Source organism: Microcebus murinus, chromosome 4 (genome assembly GCF_040939455.1).
Source record: "Microcebus murinus isolate Inina chromosome 4, M.murinus_Inina_mat1.0, whole genome shotgun sequence".
Lineage (NCBI taxonomy): Eukaryota > Metazoa > Chordata > Mammalia > Primates > Cheirogaleidae > Microcebus > Microcebus murinus.
The window spans coordinates 62,483,335-62,509,042 of record NC_134107.1 but is presented as its reverse complement, the minus strand read 5'-3'; the positions used below and the strand labels follow the sequence as shown (position 1 = coordinate 62,509,042).

At 39.4% G+C, this 25,708-nt stretch overlaps 1 protein-coding gene and 1 non-coding gene across 4 annotated transcripts in view; both read left to right on the top strand.

Moving 5' to 3' along the window:
• PAK1 (p21 (RAC1) activated kinase 1) overlaps nucleotides 1–25,708 on the top strand; it is a 188,600-nt gene that overhangs the window by 144,640 nt on the left and 18,252 nt on the right. The gene's annotated exons all lie outside the window — the stretch shown is intronic.
• On the top strand, nucleotides 14,839–14,945 carry LOC142870722 (U6 spliceosomal RNA). The gene has a single exon (XR_012919067.1). It is a non-coding gene; the product is annotated as a U6 spliceosomal RNA (small nuclear RNA).

The following is a 25,708-nucleotide window of genomic DNA, read 5'->3' as shown; positions in this document are numbered from 1 at the left end:
CCTCCCAGAGTGCTAGGATTATAAGTGTGAGCCACCATGCCCGGCATCTTTTTAAAAATGTTTAATTATTATGGGTATATAATAGTGTACATTGTCTTGCTTTTTGATGAACCTTTAAAACCAGGAGTAATAGGATCAGGCCTGTATTTGCTCAAACATGGGATTGATCACTAGGGCTTGTTTCATTCTCTGATGAGAAATGAGGGAAAGTCTCTCAAGAAGCAGTCAGAATGGACTTTCAAAAATTTTCATATCACAAAAGATTGCTTAATCCCTTGATTGCTACTAATATAATATTAGTTGCCCAAAGTTTAGTACTGTTATGTCAAGGGTTAAGCCAGGGTCCAGAATTGAAATTAGGAGGGTGAGGGTAAACATCTCAAGGCTCAGTCTACTTTTCTTCCTCTGCAGTATCAACTACCCCATCATCAAAGTTACCAATCTCTCTTCAGGTCAGCGTCATATACTCCTAACTAGTTACTGGGAGGCACACTCCAGGGAATTCAGCTGGGTCAGAAAAGATACTGCCTAAGTGCTTAATTCAGTTTAAGGGTTGATGGGTCTGTAGCTTCTTAACCAACCAATTGATTGACATGTGCCAAGTATTGTAGTAGGCATTGGGAATAAAGAAATGAATTATTAAATAGATATAGTCTTTTCTGCAGGTAGATTATAATTAGAGGGGGAAAGCAGAAATTAAAACCTCAGCAAAACAGGGTGTAAGGGAAAATTCATTTGTATAGGCAATAGGTTTCTTAGGCCAAACTAATGTAAGATACTGGGCTATAAGGACAATGGACACCTTCCAGCTTCTGTTTACTGCTTGTTTGCTAACCGCAAGGCATTATGAGTACATTATGGGATGCAGAGGAGAAAGACAAAGAACACAGAAACTGGAGTCTCTCAGCTAGGATCCGGTACAGGTTAGAGCCTATCAGGGGCAGGATGAAGTAAGAATCACTGTGGGGGCAGATCCATGACCAGTGTGTAAACAATTGGATTATAAAAGGGTCACTAACACACAAAGGAGGGTCCCTGCCGGAAGAAGAGGCCACTGCGCCGGTACTCTGGGGGCTCGGACCCTAGCTTGAGTTAGGCAATAAAACTCCTTTTGATAATTACAGCTTCAGTGACTTGTCTCTTGTGGCCTTGTGAATCTCGAATATAACACTAAGATAACTGCCAGAGTGTTTTTCAGACCCAGCCCTCAGCAAGCCGGCCTTCCGGTAAGACATGAGTCAGCACACTTATGTAACCAAGGTCTTATCTCCTATGTGAACCCATATGATCACGCTTTCATTTGACATGTTGCCACTATTATTGTGAGCCATATACAAGCGTTCACCATATTCTCACAGCAGGTGGCATTCTCTGCCTCCCTCCCCCATAAAGAGTATGTCTCATCTATCTGCTGCCTCTCACTTCTTCTTTCAATTCCTGAAACCTGCTCTAGTGCATTTGCTAGCCACAGACCCCCCTCCCCACAGGGTATTAGAATCAGTGTGGCTAACATAGTAATAAGAGGTTTATTTGGAGGAAGAGATAGGACACACAGTAGGAAGCACTTACAAAACCTGGTGGTAAAGAATGTGGTGAGGATGATCAAAGAAAGCTTCCTGAGTTGTTTCACACTAAGAAAAGGAGTTAGCCAGGTAAAAGTTGGGAGTGGGAAGTTGGTAAGCCTAACAATAGGAACAGCACGAATAAAGATACATAATGATGTAGGGATGTACAAGAGGTTTGGTTTGCTAGAGTTTCAATATAAGTGGAGGTGGAAGAGAGTAGGAAAGATGAGCCTGGAGAGAAAAGTGGGATCCAGCTTAAGGAGCTTTAACTTTAGGAATGAATTTTAAGCATGGTCAGATTTGCATTTTTAAAAGTTCACCAGTTGCTCTTTGAATGATAGATTTCGGGAGGGGGAAATTGGAAGTAGTGAGATTCTTTGGGAGTCTGCTGCAGTAAGTTAGCAGTATTAAGTTGGTTGGTACCCACTGAAATGCAATAAGGGAATGAGTAGAAGAAATGGATAGGAAATATAATAGGCAGAATTTGGTTATTCTATATGGGGGGGGCTGTTTGCAAACAAATAGGAGTAGTCAAGAATGAGACATTGTTCAGATCTTAGTGATTTAGAGCCATAGGAGATGAAGCAGATATGAAGGGGAGATAATTAAGTTAGAGTTCACTGAGTTTGAGGTGTCTACAGCGAGACATGCAGGTGAAGACCGTTAGGCTGCAGTTGGATATAAGGGTCTAGAGCTCAGGAATGAGGGCAGAGTTAGAGAAATAGCTGGATGAATGAAAGATTAAACAAAAATAGGGGAAAACAGGCCCATCACCCTTCAAATGTTTGAAACGCCTTAAAGAAAGGCAAAAAGAAAAAAAAATTAAAAACGAGGTAACACCTCTCAGCTCCTCTGGAGGCTGAGATGAGAGGATTGGTTGAGATCAGGATTTTATAGTGAGCTTCAATGGCGCCTTGGGTAGCCACTGCTCACCAGCCTGGACAACATAGCAAGAGCCCATCTCTGAAAAAAAATAAGGCAATTTATGAATAACTGGGCTACAGAAAATAGTTGATGCCTGAACTAAATTATTAACAAGCACTAAGCTTACACTTAAGTTATTTTATAAGAACCAAAACAAACTGAAACAGATAGTATACCTTAAAAGACATTTAAAAAGTGGTGCTCTAGGCCGGGAGCAGTGGCTCATGCCTGTCATCGTAGCACTTTGGGAAGTTGAGGCAGAAGGATCACTTAAGGCCAGGAGTCCGAGACCAGCCCCAGCAACAGCGAGACCCCGTCTTTACAAAAAATATTAGGGAAAAATCAGCCTGGTGTGGTGGTGTGCACCTGTAGTCCCATCTACTCGGGAGGCTGAGGCAGGAGGATCACTTGAGTCCAGGAGTTTGAGGTTGCTGTGAGCTAGGCTGACGCCACAGCATTCAAGCTCAGGGTCCGCAGAGCAATAGTCTGTCTCCAAAAAAAAGGGGTGCTCTGAGCTAAGTTGGGATCCAGAGTTTCTCTGGGCGGGAGCATCCTTGGCCCCGCCCCGCCCGGCCACGCCCACCGGCGCCGCCTCCCTCGGGCCCTGCTCTAGCCAGGCCTCCATCTTGAGAGACGCTGCCGTCCTCAAGCCTGAAGTCTGTGTTTGGGTTTGGAGACTTCACTCTAGCTCCGTGCTTCCTCCTGAAGCATCGCTAGAAACAAAAAGTTACATTAGTATTATAAGTCAGCAGCCAAAGCTGAGGCACTTTGACGCCGTCCGCTCCCTACGTCGTTGTTGGGTGAGCTCATTTGTTTCCCTTCTCTCAAGGACCACGGCCGGGTGCCGCCTGTTGTTGACCGTCTGACGGTAGCGGCTTCATGTCTTTTATCCACTTTTCCAGTTGTTTATGACGAAGAGGATAAGTCTGTTTCTGCTTTCTCAATCCTGACCAGCACCCCTTGGTTTTAGACTTAATCAGCGGGTGAATGGCGATGGTGTCCTTTACTGAGATGGGACAGATTTCAGGAGGGAGAGGTTTTGGAGGGAAGATCAGGGGTTCAATTTTGAACATTAGTTTTGAGGTTCCTGTGAGAAATCCAAGTGGAGATTTCAGTAAGCTGTTGGATATTTGAGTGTAGAAATCAGAGAGGAGTTCTGGAAGGGAAATACAGTGTCTATTGATCTCCCCCTAACTATTACTGAATTTTCCTGTGAACTTGGCTAACCTGGCTGGTGCATAGATAGACACGAAGTTAAGGATCTGTAGATTTGTGGGAAAAGGTGGTGGCAACTATTCTGGTTAAAAAACTACCTTTTAAATTCAGTATCCCCGCAGTTAGCAATCTTCCTAGTCGTAGAGATTTTGTTCACAACATCTGCCTTTGGACACCCCAGTATTTACAGTTACTCCCACCAGGTTGTGTGTGTGTGTAGGTAGTTTCATCACTGGGTAGTTGAAAGACTTTTTTTCTCATTTCCATTGTGATTATTTTCCTTTGGCCCATGGGTTTTTACAAATGTGGTGTTTAATTTCCAAATGTGGAATTTTCTAGTTTTCTTTTTCTTACTGATTTCTGGCTAAATTGCACTATAGTCGGAAAATATATCCTTAAGATGTCAATTATTTAAAGTTTATTAAAACCAGTTGTGTGGCACCATATATAATCACTTTTGATAAATGTTTCATGTCTATTTGAAAAGAATTTACATTCTGCATTTACTGAGTACAGTAGTACAGTGTTTTATAATTGTTCAGAGTAATTTGTTAAATTGTTACAATCTTCTGTATCCTTACAAAGTTTTTTTCACTTCTTCCTTACTGTTTTTGAGGGAAGGGTGCTAAATCTCCCATCATGATTGTACATTTGTCTATTTCTCCTTCAGAGGCTATGTGATTGGGTACCTACAATCTGAAGAAGTTTTAAAAATCATTTTCATCCTTATGAAATGTCCCTCTTTCTCCAGTAATGCTTTTTTGCCTCAAGTTTTACTTTGCTGGTCATATAGAGAGGTAGATTGTATCTTCCGGCCCCAATTTTTCACCCTTCCTTTAGTTACACTGTGTTCACACCCTTTGCCATGTAATTTTACTGTGCCCCCTACCATGAGCTGACCTGCCCTGATTTTTGACTTTGGGCTTAACCATGTGAACAGACATCCCCCAAAGGAGAGGCTTGAGATGGGCTTGCATTTAGGACTTTATTCTCTTGGACAATTTCCATCACCATGCAAACATACTCAGGCTAACCTGATTGAGTGATATGGAGCAGAGCCACGTCATCCCAGTCATTGTAGCTGAGGCCAGCCTAGATCAGCAGAACAGAGCTGATTAGCTCAGATGTATGAGCAGTAAACTCTTACTGTTATATGTGACTAAGGTTTTGTCTTTGGTTGGCACATGGCATTGTGCTGGCAATAAAACACTGATACATATACAAGGTATGTCTTTTCTATTTCTTTTAGTCTCAGAAACCAAATTTTTAGAAGGAGCTTATAGTTGAGTTTTGTTACTTTAATGTAGTTAGACAAATTTTTAAAAATCTGAGCATTTAGTCCATTTTAAGCAATACATGTTTAGTTTTAGGTCTGGCACTATTTGCTTTCTATTCTCCTGTTCTATGTTCTTTTTTTTATCTTTATCTTGCTTTCTTTTGGATTGATCATTTTTGAAATTCATCTTCCCCCCTTTTTGAAAAAGCTTAATTGAGGCATAATTGGATACAATAAACTGCACATATTTTAACTATCATTCATTTAAGATTATTGTGGAATATGGGATGAATTTGGAAGGACGAGACTGGATGCAGAGAGATCATTTAGGAGGCTGTTGAAATACTTAGGGTGAGGACTTGAGCTGGGGCATTGGCCAGAGAGTGAAATTATGAGAACTAGATCATCTTCCAGGGGCTCTGCTGGCTCTGCAGATCTGTTATTTTAGGCTTTAAAAGAAGGAACAAGGTAGCCTGGAGAGTGTGGTAGGCTGAATTACGGATGCCCCAGTGATATCCAAATTCTGATCATCAGAACCTGTGAATCCCAGAGTCTCACCCTGACATGGTAAAAAGAACTTTGCAAATGTGATGAAGGATCTTGAGATGCGGAGATTATTTGGATTATCCAGGTGGGCTCAATGTATTAACAAGGATTCTTTTTTTTTTTTTTTTTTTGAGACAGAGTCTTGCTTTGTTGTCCAGGCTAGAGTGAGTGCCATGACATCAGCCTAGCTCACAGCAACCTCAAACTCCTGGTCTCAAGCAATCCTGCTGCCTCAGCCTTCTAAGTACCTGGGACTACAGGCATGCGCCACCATGCCCGGCTAATTTTTTGTATATATTAGTTGGGCAATTAATTTCTTTCTATTTATAGTAGAGACGGGGTCTCGCTCTTGCTCAGGCTGGTTTCAAACTCCTGACTTCAAGCAATCCACCCACCTGGGCCTCCCAGAGTGCTAGGATTACAGGCGTGAGCCACCGCACCTGGCCAGTAAGGATTCTTAATAGAGGCAGGCAAGAGGTTTGGAGTCAGGAGACGTGGTGATGAAAGCAGAAGTCAAAGAGAAGGAGATTTGAAGATGGAGGAAGGGACCATAGACCAAGGAATGCAGGCAGCCTTGAAGAAGCTGGGAAGAGCAAGGATGTAGATTCTTGCAGAGAGCTTCCAGAATGAACATAACCCTGGTAACACCTTGACTTTTGCCCAGTGAAACTCATTTTGGAGTTCTGATCTCCAAAAGTATAAGATAATAAATTTGTACTGTTTTAAGCTCTAAATTTGCAGTAATTTGTTACATCAGCAATAGGAAAATAATACTGGGGCCTTCACAATGGGAGAATATATTCATTTGTTTGACAAACATTGAGTGCCTACTCTGTACCAGTTATAGGTGCTTGGGATATATCAGGGAACAGAAGACCTCTTTCCCATGGAACATACATTCTAGGAGGTAAAGACATACAATAAATAGTAAACACACTATATAATTTACTGTAGAAAAAATGTAGTGTGCCATATGAGAGGAGGAGGGAGCAGTATTAAATAAGAGGCTTAGGGTAGACCTTGAGAAGGTGACATTTGAGTGAGTACTTGAAGGAAGTGAGGTAGCTACTTCTTTTGAGGGTGAGATAGTCCCTTAGGGTTTCTTCTTTCTTTGGGTGAATTAATTGGAACGGAGTACTTAATCTTATATTGGGGATACTAGTGGTATCCCATGGGGCTGGTGGGAAGCTGAGGAATGGTTGGTGTTGCTTAGCAACTGCCATTTCCAGCCCCTGCCTAATAAAGAGGGTATAGAAGACTAGCATAATGTCCAGCATATGGACTTAAGATATTCTGAGTGAGAAGGATTACTTGGTTTTGATTTTTTTTTTTTTTTCGTTACTTGGTTTCGATATGAGGCCTGTGAAACCTACCTGGACCTGAACTTCTTTCCCACTGTATTCTACATGAAATATCACATTCACAGAGTAGTTCCTCCAAAGAGTCTTCTATAATGAATGGCACCTGCACCCATTTAGCCTGTCAGACTGAGTGATGGCTAAAGAGAAAGCCCGAGTTCAGAGACAATGAGGAGGCTCTTCCCTTTTCCTTCCTAGGTTGTAATCAGCCTGAAATCACCCCTGTCCTTAGAGTTAGTCCTTTGGGATAGGTCTGAGTCTTGAAAAGATTCTGTAGCCCAGGGCTGGGGGTGGTGGCTCACGCCTATAATCCTAGCACTCTGGGAGGCCAAGACGGGTGGATCATTTGAGCTCAGGAGTTCCAGACCAGCCTGAGCAAGAGCACAACCCTGTCTCTACTAACAATAGAAAGAAAATTAGCTGGACAACTAAAAAATATATAGGAAAATTAGTTGGGCATGGTGGTGCATGCCTGTTGTCCCAGCTACTCGGGAGGCTGAGGCAGAAGGATTGCTTGAGCCCAGGAGTTTGAGGTTGCTGTGAGCTAGGCTGACGCCATGGCATTCTAGCCAGGGCAACAGAGTGAGACCCTGTCTGAAAAAAAAAAAAAGATTCTGTTGCCCTGACATCTGGCAATTCCTCTATCAGTGGGATTTATGTTCTATTTCAATTACTTGTTCAATTGTCTGTCTTTCCAAATAGATGTAAATTTCTTGTTTGTAGGGACCCTATTTGCCTTGTTCATTGTTTTATCTTTACCTAGTCTAGGGTCTGACACATAGTAAATGCTGAGTAAATATGGATTGAATAAATGAATACATACATCTGGGAGAACTGTTGACATTGTCATACACTGACAAAGGATATGGATTACTTTTACATGCTCTAGTAACAGGGAGCAAGCACTGAAGAGGTAACTTGGACACAGTACAGGCAAATTTTTATAAAGATGAGGAAGGAGAGAGATTTGGGGTTTTAGGTGACTCAGTGAGGAGGAAGTTAATGAACAAAAGTGTGGGAGCTAGAAAATGCTGTCACCTGTGTTACTTTCACGGGTGTGTCCACTTGGCAGGTGCCTTGCTATGGGGAAGCTGAAGAGGCATTTGGGCCAGGTGATAGCTATACAAGGATCATAGGGTAATTTTTGTGCTATAGGGAACAATATAAGCTTTGGAGTTAGCACACCTGAATTCAGAATTGGGCTCTGTTGTCAACTTTTAGATCTCATGTGTTTTGGAGCATCCATTTTTACCACTTTTTCCATAGGGAAAATTATTCCTACCTGATACAGTTATGTGGATTAAGTGAGATACCATGTTCACAAACAGCTTGCACAGTCTGTTCTATAGTATGTACCCAGAAAATGTTATTTTTATATTTTACTATTCCTTTATCATTGTCTTTCCTCTTTCCTCCCTTTTCCTACCTTTTAAATTTTCCACTACTGTTTTCTTTTCTTGCTCTTTTTCCTTCTTTCCTTCTCTTCACTTTTATTCTCTACTTTACCTCTTAGTCCTTCTCTCTCCTCTCTCTTATTTTTCCTTTTCTCTTGGCAGGACTGGCAGAGGTTATATACTTCTGCTTTGGTTTTTTTCCTTTTTTTTCTTCTCTCCTACTTCCTCTCTTTCCTCCCCCTCTTTGTTTACCTCCTTTATTTCTCCTTCTTCTACTTTGTTCTTCTCCTTTTTTCTCTATTTTCTTATCTGTCTAGCAAGGGACAAAATACATAAGTAGCAAGGCTCTTAGTTGTTCCTTGAATCCTGTCCCTGTTTTCCATGGGCCTTACTCTTTGTAAGGCACCTACTCTTACCCAGGCTGGCCAGCCATCTAGGTTGCTCATACCCCTCCACAGCTATGCTAGGTCTTCCAGGGATCCTGACGGCTCCCCCCCCTTTCCTTTTCCTTCTTTCCTCCTCGATAGCAGATTTTTCAATGTTAAGCAAAAATGGATACAGGTAATAAAGGAATTTTTATTATATTTTAAAATTTGTGGTAAAATCCTATAACATAGAATTCAGCATTCGAACCATTTCAGTGGCATTTAGTACATTTGCAAGTTTGTGCAACTATCACCATTATCTAGGAACAGAATATTTTCATCACTGGGAAAGGAAACCCCATACTCAGTTGCTCCCCATTCCTTTCTCCCCTTAGCAACTAGCAACCACTGATTTGCTTTCTATTTCTGTGGATTTACTTATTTCATATAAATTGAATCATACAATGTGTGGCCTTTTGTGTCTGGCTACTTTACTTAGCATAATGTTTTCAAGGTTCATCAGTGTTGCAACATGTATCAGCACTTCATTCCTTTCACTAGCTGAATAATATTCTATTGTATAGATATATCACTTATCCATTCATCACTTGATGGGTATTTGGATTGTTTCCCCCTTTGTGTTATAGTGAATAGTGTCGCTATGAAAATGAATTTATAAGTTTTTGTTTGAGTACTAGTTTTTGGTTTTTTTGAGTATATACCTAAAAGTAGAATTGCTGGGTTGTATGGTAATTCTATGTTTTCACTTTTTGAGGAACTCCCAAACTTTCCCACAGTGGCTGCCCCATTTTAGTTCCTACCAGCGGTATATAAGGGTTCCAATTTCTTCACATCCTCATCAATATGTGTTGTTTTCCTTTTTTTAAAAAAAATTTGTGGCCATCCTAATAGATGTGAAGTGGTATCTTATTGTGGTTTTAATTTGTGTTTCCCTAATGACGTTGAACATATGCTTTTTGGCCATTTGTTTATCTTCACTGGAAAAATGTCTATTCAACTTTTCCCATTTTTTAATTGGATTGTTTGTCTTTGTGTTATAAGAGTTTTTTCATATATTCTGAGTACTACACCCTTATCAAATATAACAGGTGTTTTCTCTCATGCTATGGGTTGTCTTTTCACTTTTTTGATAGTGTCCTTTGAAACACAAAACTTTTGAGTTTTGAAGAAGTTCAGTTTATTTTTTTGTTGTTGTTTTTACTTTGGGTGTCATATCTAAGAAACCATAGCCAAATTCAGGGTCATGAAGATTTATTTATTCAACTTTCTTGGTTGAAAATATTTTTTATAAGAGGTTTATAAATTTCATCTCTTCCATTTATATCTGTGATCCATTTTGAGTTCATTTTTGTGTATCATGTGAGTAAGGGTCCAACTTTACTCTTTTACATGAAGATGTCCAGTTGTCCCAACACCGTTTGTTGAAGAGAATATTCTTCTCTCATTGAATGTTGTTGGCATCCTTATCAAAAACCAGTTGACTGTAGAAACATGAATTTATTTGTGGGCTCTCAATTGTATCTATATATCTGTCCTTATGCCAGTATCACCCTATTTTGATTGAAGTTTTGTGCTAAGTTTTACAGTCAGGAAGTTTGAGTCCTCCAGCTTTGTTCTTCTTTTTCAAGACTGTTTTGGCTATTTGAGATTCCTTGCCATTCTATATGAAGTTAGGATCAGCTTTTCCATTTCTGCAGAAAAAACTATTGGGATTTTGACAAGGATTGCAAATATGTCAAATATGTCAAATGACATATATATGACAAATCAAATATGTCAATCACTTTGGGTAGTGTTGGCATCTTAAAAATATTAAATCTTTCAGTCCATGAACATGGGATTCCTTTCCATTTGTTTAGGTCGTCTTTAACTTTTTTCAGCATTGTTTTGTAGTTTTCAGTGTATAAGTCTTTTACATCTTTGGTTGAATTTATTCCTAAATATTATTTTTGTTAATGTTATTGCAAATGGAATTGTCTTCTTAATTTTCTATTTGATTGTTCATTGTTAGTATATTTCAGCATATAGATCCTGATTTTTGTGTGTTGATCATGTATCCTACAACTTTCCTGAATTTTTTGTTAGCTTTAATAGTTTTTTGTGGATTCTTTAGGATTTTTTATGTGTAAGATTGTATCAACTATAAGTAGAGATAGTTTTACTTCATTTCCATACTAGATGCCTTTTATTTCTTTTTCTTGTCTAATTACCCTGGCTAGAACCTACAATACGATGTTGAATCATTTTGGTGAGTGTGGACTTCCTTGTCTTCTTCCTAATGTTATGGAGAAAGCCATTGGTGTTAGAATAATTGATTTTTTTTTTTTTTTTTTTTTTTTGAGACAGAGTCTTGCTCTATCACCTGGGCTGGAGTGCAGTGGTGTCACCATAGCTCACTGCAACAGTAAGCTCCTGGGCTCAAGCAACCCTCCTGCCTCAGCCTTCCTAGTAGCTGGCACTTCAGGTGCATGCCACCAGGCCAGCTAATTTTTCTGTTTTTTATAGAGACGGGATCTTGCTCTTGCTCAGGCTGGTTTCAAACTCTGGGCCTCAAGTGGTGATCCTCCCACTTCAGCCTCCCAGAGTGCTAGGATTATAGGCATGAGCCAACATACCCAGCCCAATAATTGATTTTTTGATGTTGACTAACCTTGCATTCTTGTAATAAATCCCACTGGGTAGTAGTATATAATCTTTTAAAATATATGTTTCTGGATTTGATTTGCTAGTGTTTTGTTGAGAAGTTTGTGTCCATATTCACAAGTTATATTGGTCTGTAGTTCTATTTCTTGTGATGTCTTTGATATGCTATCAGGGTAATATTATTATCATAAGAAGTTGTTGGAAAGTGTTCCCTCCTATTCTAATTTTTGAAAGAGTTTGTGAAGAATTGGTATTAATTCTTCTTTAAATGTTTGATAGATTTCACTAGTGAAGTCATCTGGGCCTTGGGTTTAAGTTTTTGGGAAGTTTTAATAATCTCTTCACTTGTTATAGGTTTAATTCATAGATTTTCTATTTCCTCTTGATTCTGTTTATTTTGTGTCTTCTACAATTTTTTCCATTTCTATTACTTTATCTAATTCCTTACCATATAGTTGTTCATCATATTCTCTTACAATCTTTTTTTTTTTTTTTGGCAGGGTTGCTAGTGATGTTCCCTCTTTCATTCCTTTTAGTTATTTGAGTATTCTTTTTTCTTCCTAAGTCTAGCTAAGTCTTCCTAAGTCTTCCTAAGTCTAGCTTTACATTTTGTTCCTTTGTTCCACCTTTTGGTTTCATTGATTTTCTGTACTGCTTTTCTATTCTGTTTCATTAAATTCTTTGCTAATCTTTATTATTTCCCTTATTTTGCATGCTTTTGGATTATCATTTACTTCTATTCTGGAAAATAATTTAAAAACTCATCCATTGATGCTCCTCACTGTATCCTGTCTTCTGATTGTACTTCTCTATTATCACTTAACGAGGATTTGCAGGGCAATAGTAGGCAAATATATGTACTGAGTTCCTCTTCTTGAACTGAATCTCTATGATCTTTTGATTTTAACTTTTTTTGTTTTTAACTTTGTAGGTAACCTTTATTTTTCTGACTCTTTCAGCTTCCTCCTGCATGCCTGAAATGTCTTCCTTTATGCTCTGAGGCTAAGTCAATCACTCTATTCTCTGTGCCCTTTAATGTATAGACTTTCATTCTAGAAGTTATTACATTATATTGTACTCAGTTGTTGATGTACATCTCTCCCACTATCTTTTTTTTTTTTTCATGTAACCAAAACATTTATATCTCCCACTATCTTTAAATCTTGTCAAAGATAGGAGCTTTTTCTTATTCATCCTTTTGCTTTTGATGCATAATCCAAGGCCATGTACATACCAATGCTCAGGGAAGGTGTGCTGAATGAATAATATTTATTATTATATTGAAAGCTAGCATTTAATTTACTATGTTTCCAGAACTAAGTCCTTCACTTGTATTGATTCACTCATTAATCCCCACAGCTTATTGAGAATTGAATATTTTTCCTTGCAAGAAGTGGTCCAAAGCCTGGAAGAAGTGGCAGTCAGTTTTGTAAGGTCTGATGAATACAGTGGATAACAGGGAGTTTCCAAGACCAGCTTCTGTAGTTTGAGCAGTGCTGTTTGTGATTCTATATGCCTTTTATTTCTTTTTCTAGCTTGATTGCACTACCTAGGATGCCAGTACAATGTTGAACAGGAGTGGTGATAACAGATCTTTACTTTGTTTCTGATCTTAGGAAGAAAGCATTCAGTCTTTCTCTATTAAATGTGATGTTAGCTATTGGTTTTGAATATATTCTCCATATAAAGGCATAATGTTTTCCTTTCTATTCCTACTTTGCTGAGACTTTTAAATCAGGAATGGAGTTGGAATTTGTTCAGAGTGTTTTACATGCCTATTTAGATGGCCATGTGGTCTGTCTGCCTTAGTTTGATACGTGAATTAAATTTATTTTTATATGTTGAATAATCATTACAGTCCTTAGGAAAAAACACACTTGGTCAGGATGTATTGGTGTATGTTAAGAATTTTTGCATCTGTGTTCATAAGGGGTATACTTTTCCTTTCTCATAGTGTCTTTGGTTTTGGTATCAGAATAATTTGGTCACATAAAACAATTGGAAAGTCTTCCCTTCTCTTCTAATGTGAGAGTTTCTATAGAATTGGTATTATTTCTTCCTTAGATGTTTTTGTTAGATGAATTAACCAGTGAATTCATTTTTTTTCCTTTTTTGGATGGGAAGGCTTTTAAAACTACAAATTCAATTCATTTAAAAAATACAGGGCTATTCTCTGCCAATCTCAGAGCTGGTAAAAAAAAATATTTAGGGCTACTCAGGTGTTTTTTTTTTCCTGCCAGATTGATCTTTGGTAGTTTTTATGTTTTTCAAGGAAGTTTTCATTTCATATATCTATGGAATTTACAGGAATAAAGTTGTTTAAAATACTTATTATCCTTTTCATGGCTCTAGGATCTGTGGTGATGCCTCTCTTTTATTCCTAATATGATAATTTGTGTTCTTTCTCTCTCTTTTCTTCCCCTGATGGAGTCTGGTTGGAAGTTTTTCTGTTGATTTTTCTCAAAGAACCAGCTGTGGATTTCATTGATTTTTTTTTTTTCTATTTTTCTACTTAATTGATTTTCTCTTATTACTGTATCCATTCTTCTATTAACATGTTTAATTTGCTTTACTTTCACTGGTTGTCTGAAGATGGAAATTGAGATCATTGATTTTTGAGATCTTTTCTAGGATGGATGCTTAACATTATAAATTTCCTCTAAACATTGCTTTGGTTATATCTTACAGATGTTTTTATGTTGTGTTTTCGTTTTCACTCCATTTGAAAGACTTTTTAATTTCCCTTCTGATTTTTTTTTTTTTTTTTGGAGACAGGTTGTTGATCTGTTGCCCAAGCTAGAGTGCAATGGTGTCATCATAGCTCACTGCAACTTCAAACTCCTGGGCTAAAGCAATTCTTCTGCTTCAGCCTCCTGAGTGGCTGGGACTACAGGTGCGCACCATCACATCTGGTTAATTTTTAAAATTTTTTTTGTAGAGGTGGGGGGGAGTTTCACTAGGTTACTTAGGCTGGTCTTGAACTCCTAACCTCAAGCCATCCTCTCACCTCGGTCTCCCAAAGTGCTAAGATTATAAGTGTGAGCCACAATGCCCAGCCCCCTTTTGATTTTTTTTAAAACCAGAGTTATTTAAAAGTTTGCTATTTAACTTTAAAATATTTAGGAGTTTTTCAAATGTCATATTTTTACTGATTTTTAATTTAATTTCACAGTTGTCAGAGGACATTTTTTGTGTGACTTGAATCCTTTAAAATTTACTGAGGGTTTCATGGCCCAGAATTTGGTCTGTCATGGTAAATGTTCCATGCATATTTGAGAATAACGGATATTCTGTTGCTGTTAGGTAGTATGTCCTATAAATAGCAACTAAGTCAGGATACTAAGTCAATTTACTTAATAGGTTTTAAAAGTCTATCCTGCCTACTTTTATTAAGAAAAGGGATCTTGAAATCCCTTACTATAATTGTGGATTTATCTATTTCTCCTTGGAAGTTCTATCAGTTTTTGATTTATGTTATTTTGGGGATTTGGGAGATATTTTTAAAGGTTTATTAATAAAAGTGAAAATGCTGTGCTCGCTTCGGCAGCACATATACTAAAATTGGAACTATACAGAGAAGATTAGCATGGCCCCTGCACCAGAATGACACGCAAATTCGTGAAGCGTTCCATATTTTTAAGACTGGACTAAACAGCAAAGATGTGCAAAAAAAAAAAAAAAGGAAATGCTTACAATCAAATATGAAAAAAGTAGAGTATGAATAAGTATATATTAACTCAAATATGTTATAAATGTATTGGTAGAAGAAACAAAATGAAAGGAAACATTGGAGTTTTTTCTTATTTTTAATTGATACTTAATGTGTGTACATATTTATGGGGTACATGTGATATTTTGATACATGCATAGGATATGTAATGATCAAGTCAGAGTATTTAGGATATCTGTTACCTCTAACATATCATTTCTTTGTGTTGGGAACATTTCAAATCTTTCCTTCTAGCTATTTTGGAATATATAATACATTGTTGCTAACTATAGTCACCCTACTGTGCTATCAAACACTAGAACTTAACTCCTTCTAACTAAGTGTATGTTTGTACCTTATTAACCTACCTTTATTCATCTCCCTGTCCCCTACACCCTTCTTAGCCTCTGCTAACTGTCATTCTACTCTCTGCCTCCACAAGAACAACATGTTCTCACGCAGGAGTGAGAACATGCAAAATTTATCTTTCTCTTCCTGACTTATTTCACTTAATAGAATAATCTCCAGTTCCATCCATGTTGATGTAAATGTCAGGATTTCATTCTTTTTAGTTACTGAATAGTATTCCATCATGCATATATACCACATTTTCTTCATTCAGGGAACAGTTATCTAGCAGCTGAGCTGTTGATAGACACTTAGGTTGATTTCTATATCTTTGTTATTGTGAATACTGCTGTAATAAACATGGAGGTGTAGGTGTAGGTATCCCTTTTTTTTTTTTTTTTTTTTGAGACAGAGTCTCGCTTTGTTGCACAGGCTAGAGTGAGTGCCGTGGCGTCAGCCTAGCTCACAGCAACCTCAAACTCCTGGGCTCAAGCAATCCTGCTGCCTCAGCCTCCCGAGTAGCTGGGACTACAGGCATGCGCCACCACGCCCGGCTAATTTTTTTATATATATATATTAGTTGGCCAATTAATTTCTTTCTATTTATAGTAGAGACGGGGTCTTGCTCTTGCTCAGGCTGGTTTCGAACTCCTGACCTCGAGCAATCCGCCCGCCTCGGCCTCCCAGAGTGCTAGGATTACAGGCTTGAGAGGTATCCCTTTGATATACTAGTTTCCTTTCCTTTGGATGAATACCTAGTGGTGGGATTATCACTGGATCAAATGGTAGTTCTGTTTTTAGTTTTTTGGGAAATATCCATACTGTTTATGTAATGGTTGTACTAATTTATATTCCCAACAATATAGGGAAGAGTTCCCTTTTTTCTGCATCTTTGCCAGCATCTGTTATTTTTTGTCTTTTTGATAATAACCACTCTAATGGGAGGTAAGATGATATCTTTTTTTTTTTTTTTTTTTTTTTTTTTTTTTTTTTTTGAGACAGAGTCTCGCTTTGTTGCCCAGGCTAGAGTGAGTGCCGTGGCGTCAGCCTAGCTCACAGCAACCTCAAACTCCTGGGCTCGAGTGATCCTTCTGCCTCAGCCTCCCGGGTAGCTGGGACTACAGGCATGCGCCACCATGCCCGGCTAATTTTTTATATATATATCAGTTGGCCAATTAATTTCTTTCTATTTGTAGTAGAGACGGGGTCTCGCTCTTGCTCAGGCTGGTTTTGAACTCCTGACCTTGAGCAATCCGCCCGCCTCGGCCTCCCAAGAGCTAGGATTACAGGCGTGAGCCACAGCGCCCGGCCTGTAAGATGATATCTTATTGTGCTTTTTATTTGGATTTCCATGATGATTAGTGATGTTGAGCATTTTTTCATATACCTGTTGGCATTCATATGTCTTCTATTGAGAAATGTCTGTGCAGATCACTTGTTCACATTTAATGGGATTATTTGTTTTTTTTGCTGTTGAATTGTTGAGTTTCTTATATATTCTGGATAATTAGTCCCATATCAGATGAATAGTTTACAAATATTTTCTCCTGTTCAACAGGTTGTCTCTTTATTCTGTTGATTGTCTCCTTTGTTGTGCAGAAGTTTTTTTAAGTTGAAGTCCCATTTCTCTGTTTTTGTTGCCTGTGCTTTTGAGGTCCTAGTCATAAAATCTTTGCCTTGACCAGTGTCCCAGAGCATTTAGCCCATGTTTTTGTCTAGTAATTTTATAGTTTTGGATCTCACATTTAAGTCTTTAACCCATCTTGAGTTAATTTTTGTTTATGGGTTGTGGAGGCTGGGACTCTCCCTTCACTGAGGTCTGACTGTGGCAGCTTCTGTGGTGCTGCTCAGGTGGCAGTGGTGAGACTATTGAGATGACGAGATGGTGGCAGCAGATGTTGAGGTCCTGTGGATGCCTCCTCTTCTAGGATCCCTGGGAGGCAGCTGGTCGGGGATTGGGGGTGTGCACAGCACCCAGTCACAGTGTGCACGAGACCACCTGCCTCCCTGCTCCCTCTCTAGCTTGGCAGGAGTAGTGGGGAGGTGACTGCAGTGCTGCTGACCCTTCTGCAGATTGGGTATTGTGGAACTGAGAGTGCAGAGTGGTGTCTGTTGTAGTGACCTGACACCAGAAGCTGGCAGGACCCCACTGTGCCCACTCTCCAATGCAGGGCTGCTGTACAGTCTTCAAGCACATCCCTGATCCTTTTGGAGGCCTGCTGTGGTAGGGGAGCAACCTCCAATCTTGGGTTGTGGTGTCTGCTGGGGGAATGTAGAGTCCCAGAAATCTCTTCCCTAACCATTGTCCATGTGTGGACGCTTCCCCTAGAAACCTTCTGATCTTGCTGAGCAGATCATCCTGCCTCTCTCTTTCCTGCTTTGGGTGTCTCTATTCTTCTCTGTAATGATGCACAATGATCTGTCCCAGTTGGTCCATCTGCAGGTGAACCTCTACCCACAAACTTTGATCTCCTTAAGAGTGGGCCAATATAGGCTGCTTCTAGTCTGCCATTTTGCACCGCCCCTTCATAATATTTCTTGTAGTATAGGTTACCTGGTGATGACTTCTTCCAGTTTCGAATATCTGAAAAATGTCTTCACTCTCTTTTTAAAAAAATTTTTTTTCTAAGTGTTAAATTCTAGGTTAAAATGTTTTGTTTTTCTTAATTTAGTTCTGGTTAAAGCTGTTGCTCCTCTGTCTTCTGGATTTTATTGTTTTCAACAAAATGTCATCCTTGTTGAAGGAATGTGAAGAAGTCATTCTTTGTTTCCCTGTATGTAATGTCTGTTTTCTCTGGCTGGTTTTGAGATTTTCTCTTTACCTGTGCTTTTAAGCAACTTAATTATGATGAATAGTTTAGTTTCTGTATGTGTCTTTTCCTTGGGATTTGTTGTGCTCCTTGGTTCTGTGGGTTTATATAATAGCTTTCATTAAATTGGGAAAAATTACAGCTATTCTTCAAATATTTTCATCTCTTATTTTTTCTCTCCTTTCTTTCATGGACTCTAATCACCTTAAATTAGACTGCTAATAGTTATTCTAGAGCTTTCAGTTGCTCTCTTCCATTTTTTAAATCCTCAAGTTCTCTAATCTTTCCTTATGCAATGTCTAATTTTCTCTTAGTCCTGGAAGTATATTTTTCATTTCATATATTGTATATTTCATCTCTAGAAATTCGATTTAGGTCTTTCAAAAATACTTTCCATGCTTTCCTTAATATGCTCATTTTTCTTTACTTGCATGAACCTGTGGAATATAGTTATAATAATGTTTTAAAGTTCTTTCCTACTAATTCAAACATCTAAGACATTTCTGGGTTTTTGCTGCTTGATTAATTTTTTTTCATCCATGTGGATTATGTTTTCTTTTTTGTATACCTGGCAATTTTTGATTGGATGGTAGGCATTGCAAATTTTACTTTGTTGGCTGCTGCTCTATTTTAAAAAGTATTCTTGGGCTTTGTTTGAGAATACAGTAAATATACTTGGAAACATTTTGATGCTTTCAAAGGTACCTGTTAGGCCAGACCACAGCAGCCTTTAATTTAGGCCTAATATTTCTCCACTACTGAGGCAATGCTATTCTGAGTGTGAACCTAATGCCCCTTGTATTGTAAAGGTGTTTTTGCTCTGATTGATGGAAACACCAACTGTTCCTAGCCTTATCTGAGCCTTGAAGATTGCTCCATCACCTCCTTTTGTGTGGTTCTTTCCCTAGCCTTGGGTTATTTCGTGTGCATGCACCAATCAGTATTCAACTGGAGACTTGGGGAAGATGTATGGGGAACCCTTGCCTCCCCCATTTCTCATTTCTGTCTGCTCAATTCAGGGAGACTGCTAGACTCCACCCTTCATTCCTGGTATTTCATCCTGGAAATTCTATCCGGCTTATGAATGGAAAATTAATAATATTCACTTTTTTGTGTTTCCCCCCTCTCAGGGATTGCTAACCTGTACTGCCTCTTGTCCAGTGTCTGAAAACGGTTGTTTTGTATTTTCCCCAGTTTTTTAGTCATTTAAGGAGGGAAGGTAACTATAATCCTTGTTACTCCATTTTAGTCAAAGTGGAAGTTCAGACCATGCACCCTTAACTACAACAATAGAGTGGACTGTTATGCAAAACAAAGTGGACAGTGACAGAGTTTTCATGAGCAGAGACCATTGCCTGGGATCAAGTCCTTGAAGATTATTCTTGTTTGTGGTTTCTAAAGTAATTTGTCCTCCCCCACCCCCAAATTCACACAATATCTCAAAATTCTTTTGCTATGAGAACAACTTTCTCCTGCCACAGTGGGGTGAGAAAATGTAGTGACTGCTAGATATCCCCTTAATATCTGTCCCCCTCTTCTTTTTACTAGTAGAAAAACACCTGTCAGTGGAATGTCACGTTCAACTTCTGTAAATAACCTTAAAACAAGGGGTTCCTTTCTTCTTTGTACCTTTGTCCTTTCTCCAACTGGAATTGGAGTTGATGGTTATAGCTTGAGTAGATATTTTGGACCCTGAAAAAGAAGTCCTTTGCTGGGAATGGTGGAACAGCAAGGTGGAATAGGCTTGGGTTCTTTTTTTTCTTTTTTTGATTCGGAGTCTCGCTTTGTTGCCCAGGCTAGAGTGAGTGCCGTGGCGTCAGCCTAGCTCACAGCAACCTCAAACTCCTGGGCTCAAGCAATCCTCCTGCCTCAGTCTCCCGAGTAGCTGGGACTACAGGCATGCGCCACCATGCCCGGCTAATTTTCTCTATATATATTAGTTGACCAATTAATTTCTTTCTATTTATAGTGGAGATGGGGTCTCGCTCTTGCTCAGGGGTGGTTTCGAACTCCTGACCTCGAGCAATCCGCCCGCCTCGGTCTCCCAGAGTGCTAGGATTACAGGCGTGAGCCACCGCGCCCGGCCGGCTTGGGTTCTTAATGCCATTGTAAAGCTACATGCCACATATTTTGTTCTTTTTATCTCTGAAATTTTTTTGTAAGCATATGGAAAAATAAACGTCTCATTTCAGCCATTGCTCTCCCATGAGCATGCATGCTCACTCGCGCGTGCTCTCTCTCTCTCTCTCTCTCTCTCTCTCTCTCTCTCTCTCTCCCCCTCGCTCGCTTGCTCGCTCTCTCTCTCTCTCTCTCTCTCTCTCTCTCTCTCTCTCGCTCTCTCGCTCTCTCGCTCTCTCTCGCTCTCTCTCTCGCTCTCTCTCGCTCTCTCTCGCTCTCTCTCGCTCTCTCTCCCTCTCTCCCCCTCTCCCCCTCTCCCCCTCCCTCCCTCCCTCCCTCTCCTTTCTCTCCTCTCTCTCTCCCCTCTCTCTCTCCTCTCTCTCTCTCATTTTAGAGGTGAGGTCTCACTATTTTGCCCAGGCTGGTCTCGAACTCCTGGCCTCAAGTGATCCTCCTGCCTCGGTCTCCCAGAGCACTGGGATTGATTACAGGCATCAGCCACTGCACCCAGCTCCTGCCATCTTTTAAATGTTCCATTGTTCATATTTGAAGCTAATCCTAACCAATTCTGTACAGGAGAGGAGAGAAAGGAAAGGGGCAGCCAGCTGTGTGTCTGAATTATGTATTAGTCAAAGACTGTATTTTTCATATACCTGGCCCATGCCTCTAACTTCTCAACTTATTTTAAGAGCATTTGTATATATTACATAATTGGATGCTTTCAGCATCTAATAGTTGATGAGGACAGAAAATATGTTCTCGTTTTAGAGGTGAGAAAACTAAACCTAAAATGGTATAGTAAACAACAAGTTAGTGGGAAAAGTAGGATAAAGCTCCATTTTTCTACTCCGAATCCAGTATATTATCCTCAGTTATAAACAATTTTTCCTGGTCATCTATCTCTGATATAAGTTTTTGTAGAATGATGGGGTAGGGTACATTAAGGGGAGCTACATTAGATCCTGATCATTTTATTTGTCCTTCCAGCGACAGGGTGAATCATGTTTAAGAAGGCCAACAGGATTGAGCCCAAGAGGAAAAACATAGAAAAACGAAAAAAGTTTAATCCATGGATTACACAAATCTTCAGCCACCAAGGCTATGTCACTCTCCTTACTGGCTGCTACAGTTGTCAATGGAAGTTGAGACAATGGGAAAAAACTAAACCTGGTTCCTGTTGCTGCAATCTGGTACAGAGAGATGAGAAGGAGCTGGACCACACTTTCTCAGATGTGGGGAACATGGGCTGGGCCCTGAACCCATAAGGGCTCGGTCATTAGAGTTTCCAGGACTGGGGATGCTGAGGCTCCAATTCTTTTGTGAAAGTAGTGCACCAGTGTTAAACTTACTGAAACATGTACTTTCTTCATTTTCTTTCACTTTTATTCTTTCCTTTTCCTTACTATTTATGCCATTCATTTATTCATTTTTTTTATTTTTGCATTTGTTCATTCAGTGAAACTGGAAGAAAAAGTGAGGTTTGAGTGCACTTAGGTGTGTTTGTCTAGGGATTACAGGAATGTCTGAATCTTTAATTCTTTCTTTTCCATGAGTTTCCCAACAGAGATATGCTCATGAAGGGAAAAACAAAACAAAGCAAAGCAAATGGGAAACAAAGGGCTCCTTTAAAATTGGTCAAGCTAGTACCTTATTTTCCCTAATGAAGAGCTCTAGTAAGGCTGAGTGGTGGCATGTGGCCTTGCCTAGTTGAGGGCCTCCTTCTTTCTCCAGTCCCTATGTTGGCACCCTCTGGTGGGCTATATGGTATAAGAGATCAAATGGTGAGCACACTGAAATGAGAAGAGGAAGGCCAAATCGTATACCTTTACTTATTTGTAAACATGGTCCAGTTAGGGCCAAGAATCGGACCAATTGAATCGCTAATTTCTTATACCTGAGGTGGGGAGCACAAGGAAAGGGGTGGGAAATGGGAGCCTACCCTGGAGTAGGCAGGAATGTTCTTCTGTCCCCTGTATCTTTCCTATCCAGATATTTGGCATCTGTGCTACTCACTGGGGATAACAGAAGTACTTCAGGCATGGGTCCTGCTCTCAAGGAATTCAGTCTACTAGGGGGAAAGTCAAGTATACACACAAAGTCTCAATATAGTGGGAGAAGTGCTATAATTGTGTGCATACATATGTGTGCTGCAGGTACATTCCAAGTGAGAGGCCAAAGGTAACTTTATTTAGAAGGTGAAGGGTGATTAGGAATTAGATAGGTAAAGAATTGGGGATGATGGAAGAAATGATATTGGAGGAGGCATCAAAGGGCATGATGAGTTTGGAGATTGGTATAAGGCTTATTTTAGATGGAGCAGAGGCTATGAATGGAAAAGTGACGGGAAATAAAGCTTGAAAGGGAGGTGGGTCAGATGTTGTATAGTTTTAGGAATTTAACTTCTGCCATGTAGGAAATAAAGAGTCCCTAAAGATTTTAAGCTGCTGATGTGGTTGAGCTATGTTTTGGAATTATTTTATTTGATTGTGTGGAGGACATACTGGAAAGGACAAAACATATACAGGGAAACCTCTTTGGCTTCACAGAGAAGCAACAGTGGTACTCCAAATAAGAGATGTCATTGGCCTGGCCACCATCATAAAGGTGGAGAAGGGAGGGTAGATTAAACATATATTTGTTACTTAAGGATGAGGTGGTAAGTCACAGGAGAGCTAGAAAGAAGGACATAGACGGAAAAATAAAGGGAGACTTCATGGGAAAGGTAACATTTGAGGTAGTGTGGTATTAAGGAAAAAAATCCCTATACCAGAGCCTGGGAGTATGCATGGCTCCCAATTCTAACTCTGCCTTTGCGCTGGTTATGTGATATCTTGGAGCCCCTCTACAGCTAGGGAATTGAACTAGGGTAATTCTCAAGGGCCCTGGATAATTCTTAAAGCCCCTTTCTGCTCAGGGGAGGAAGTATGGCATATAGCATAAGTCCTGATAAAGCTTGTATTCTGGGGAAAGACTACCCGGATTCAAATTATGGCTTCAGCTACTGACTATCTCCAAATTAGTGTTCCACCACTGTGGGAGCTTGGGAAAGTTACTAACATCCTTGTGCTTCAGATTCCCCACTTGAGTAATGGAGAGAATAACAGTAGTACCCACCTGCATGATTTGTTGTGAGGATAGAAGAGGTGATAGGTTAAAAAAACTTCAGATTGGACTTGGTATATAATTAATACTCAATAAATGTTAGCTATTATTGAGTTGCTGTTCTTGGAGTGATGAACTTGTGGAAGTGACATATTGAAATGATGGTGCAGGAGTTTCTGGGTGGAGGTAATAAGATGAGCAGAAGTTCAGAGATAGAGAAGCACAGTGGTATGTTTAGGGAAAAATGAATTTCCAGTGTTGAATTTAGGAACATGTAAGAGGATAAGTAGAAGTAGGGCTAGAAAGGAATATTTGGATCAAATTATGAAGCATCTTTATGTTAAGATAAAATATTTGAACTTTATCCTGTAAACAATGAGGAGCCTTTGAAAATTTTTGAGCCAGCGTGAGAACAATGAGAATCAAAGAAAGGAAATGGATTTATTCAACAAAAAATGTATCGAACATTTAATATGTGCTGCAGTGACTGAGACAGCTAAGACCTCTGGCACTCCTGAAGCTTACATTCTAGTGGGAATGTGTTAGGAAACAAACAACAAATGAAGAAAGACAACTTTGCATAGTGATAAGAGCTTTGAAGATAATATGAAAATATGTTAGAAACTGGGATGGGAGAGTGGTTAGGAAAGATCTCTTCAAAATCGTGTTGATATTTCTCCTAAATGGACAGTTAGAGCCAGCCCTGTGTATATCTGGGGGCAGAAGTATTCCAGGCAGAGGAGCCAGCAAGTACCAAGCTCCTGAGGTGGGATCGAATATGATTGTGTTCTAGAAACAGAAAGAAGACCCAGTGTGGCTGGCATCTGTAAATGGAGTCAAAGTATAGAAGGGCATGAGGTCAGGAATGTGCAAGGGTTGACCATGTAGGATCTTGTGGGCCATGGAAGGCAGTTTGGATGATATTTCTAGTACAATAGGAAGCTCTGGGGGGATTTTGGGCAGGAGAATGACATCTGATACATGTTTTTACAGGACCACACAAGTTTCATGTAAAGTACATGTGTAAGACCTGCGTCAAATCCTGTGCCCTTTATCCTCTTACACTCTGAGGGTGATAGTTTACTACTTTGATAACCTGTAATGTATTTCTTCAGTTTTTTGGAATGCTGTTTCTATGTTTTCCATTTTATATTTTCATTTTTACTCCTCACAATGACCTCAGAATTTAGACAGGGCAGGGATTATTCTACCTAGTTTTAAAAGATTAAAAATGGTGCTCTAAAGAGGTACCATTTCTTATTTGTGTATGCAGAGGCCTTTAAGATTACAACTCTGATGGCAAACCAAGCCTAATCCTTCTGGGAAGAGTTTGTCAACTGTGGCATGGCTGATTTGTGATAGGGTTTTCATTGTGGGAGGTTGCCTTCAAGGCTCAATTTTAGTACTTCCTCCATAAAGATATCCTCCGTACTGGCTTTTGAGCTCGCATAGATCTTGGTTCTAGTCCTGTCTCTGCCACTTCTTGGCTGTGTGATGATGAGCTGATTACTTTACCTCTCTGAGCTTTCTTCTGCAAAATGAGGTTAACAATGCCTAACTCACATGGCTATTATGACAAATCAAATGAAAGTAGCTTGTGAAGTCCCTACTGTTGTACTGGTACAAAATACCTACTCAAAAAATGTTTATTTCATAACTCTGATTCCCCCTTCTTCCTCCAGTTGGGTAGATAAATGCCTAAATGAACTTATGAATGATGAATGAGTGAAATACTCAATGAATAAGTCACTGAACAAACATTTGGTAGCTGCAAAAGTGGATGAATTCAACAGATGATTGTTGAGAGCCAGCTACATTCACTGAACTATGCTAGATATTGGCAATACAGAGATGTATAAAAGACGTTCTTTTTCCTCAAAGAAGAAACAGTATAGCATCAGATACAAACATATAAACACATAATTATAGTTAAGTGTGATAAATGTTATAAATATGCATATACAAGATTTGGTAGGGGTAAAAAGAGAGTGGTCACTCCAGCCTGGGGAGGATAATACATGGCACTGTCACTATACTTACTTTTGGCAAGTGTATACAGAAATTTCTGAGGGTCCATGGATAAATGGAGTTAAGTTAGACTTCTTCTTTCTCTTCCCAGAAAGAGCAATTATTTTGCCCATTCCTGCTAATTTCATTTATCTTGTCTGTGATTTTCCTGTACCTGTGGATAGAAACCTCAAATGAATACTTTAACTTTGACTGGTGAGTTTCACTTTTTGTACTTTGATTTGTGTAAGGGCGCTTTGGTCTGATAGCCACCTGAATTCCGTCTCAGGTTGAAAAGATCTAGTGG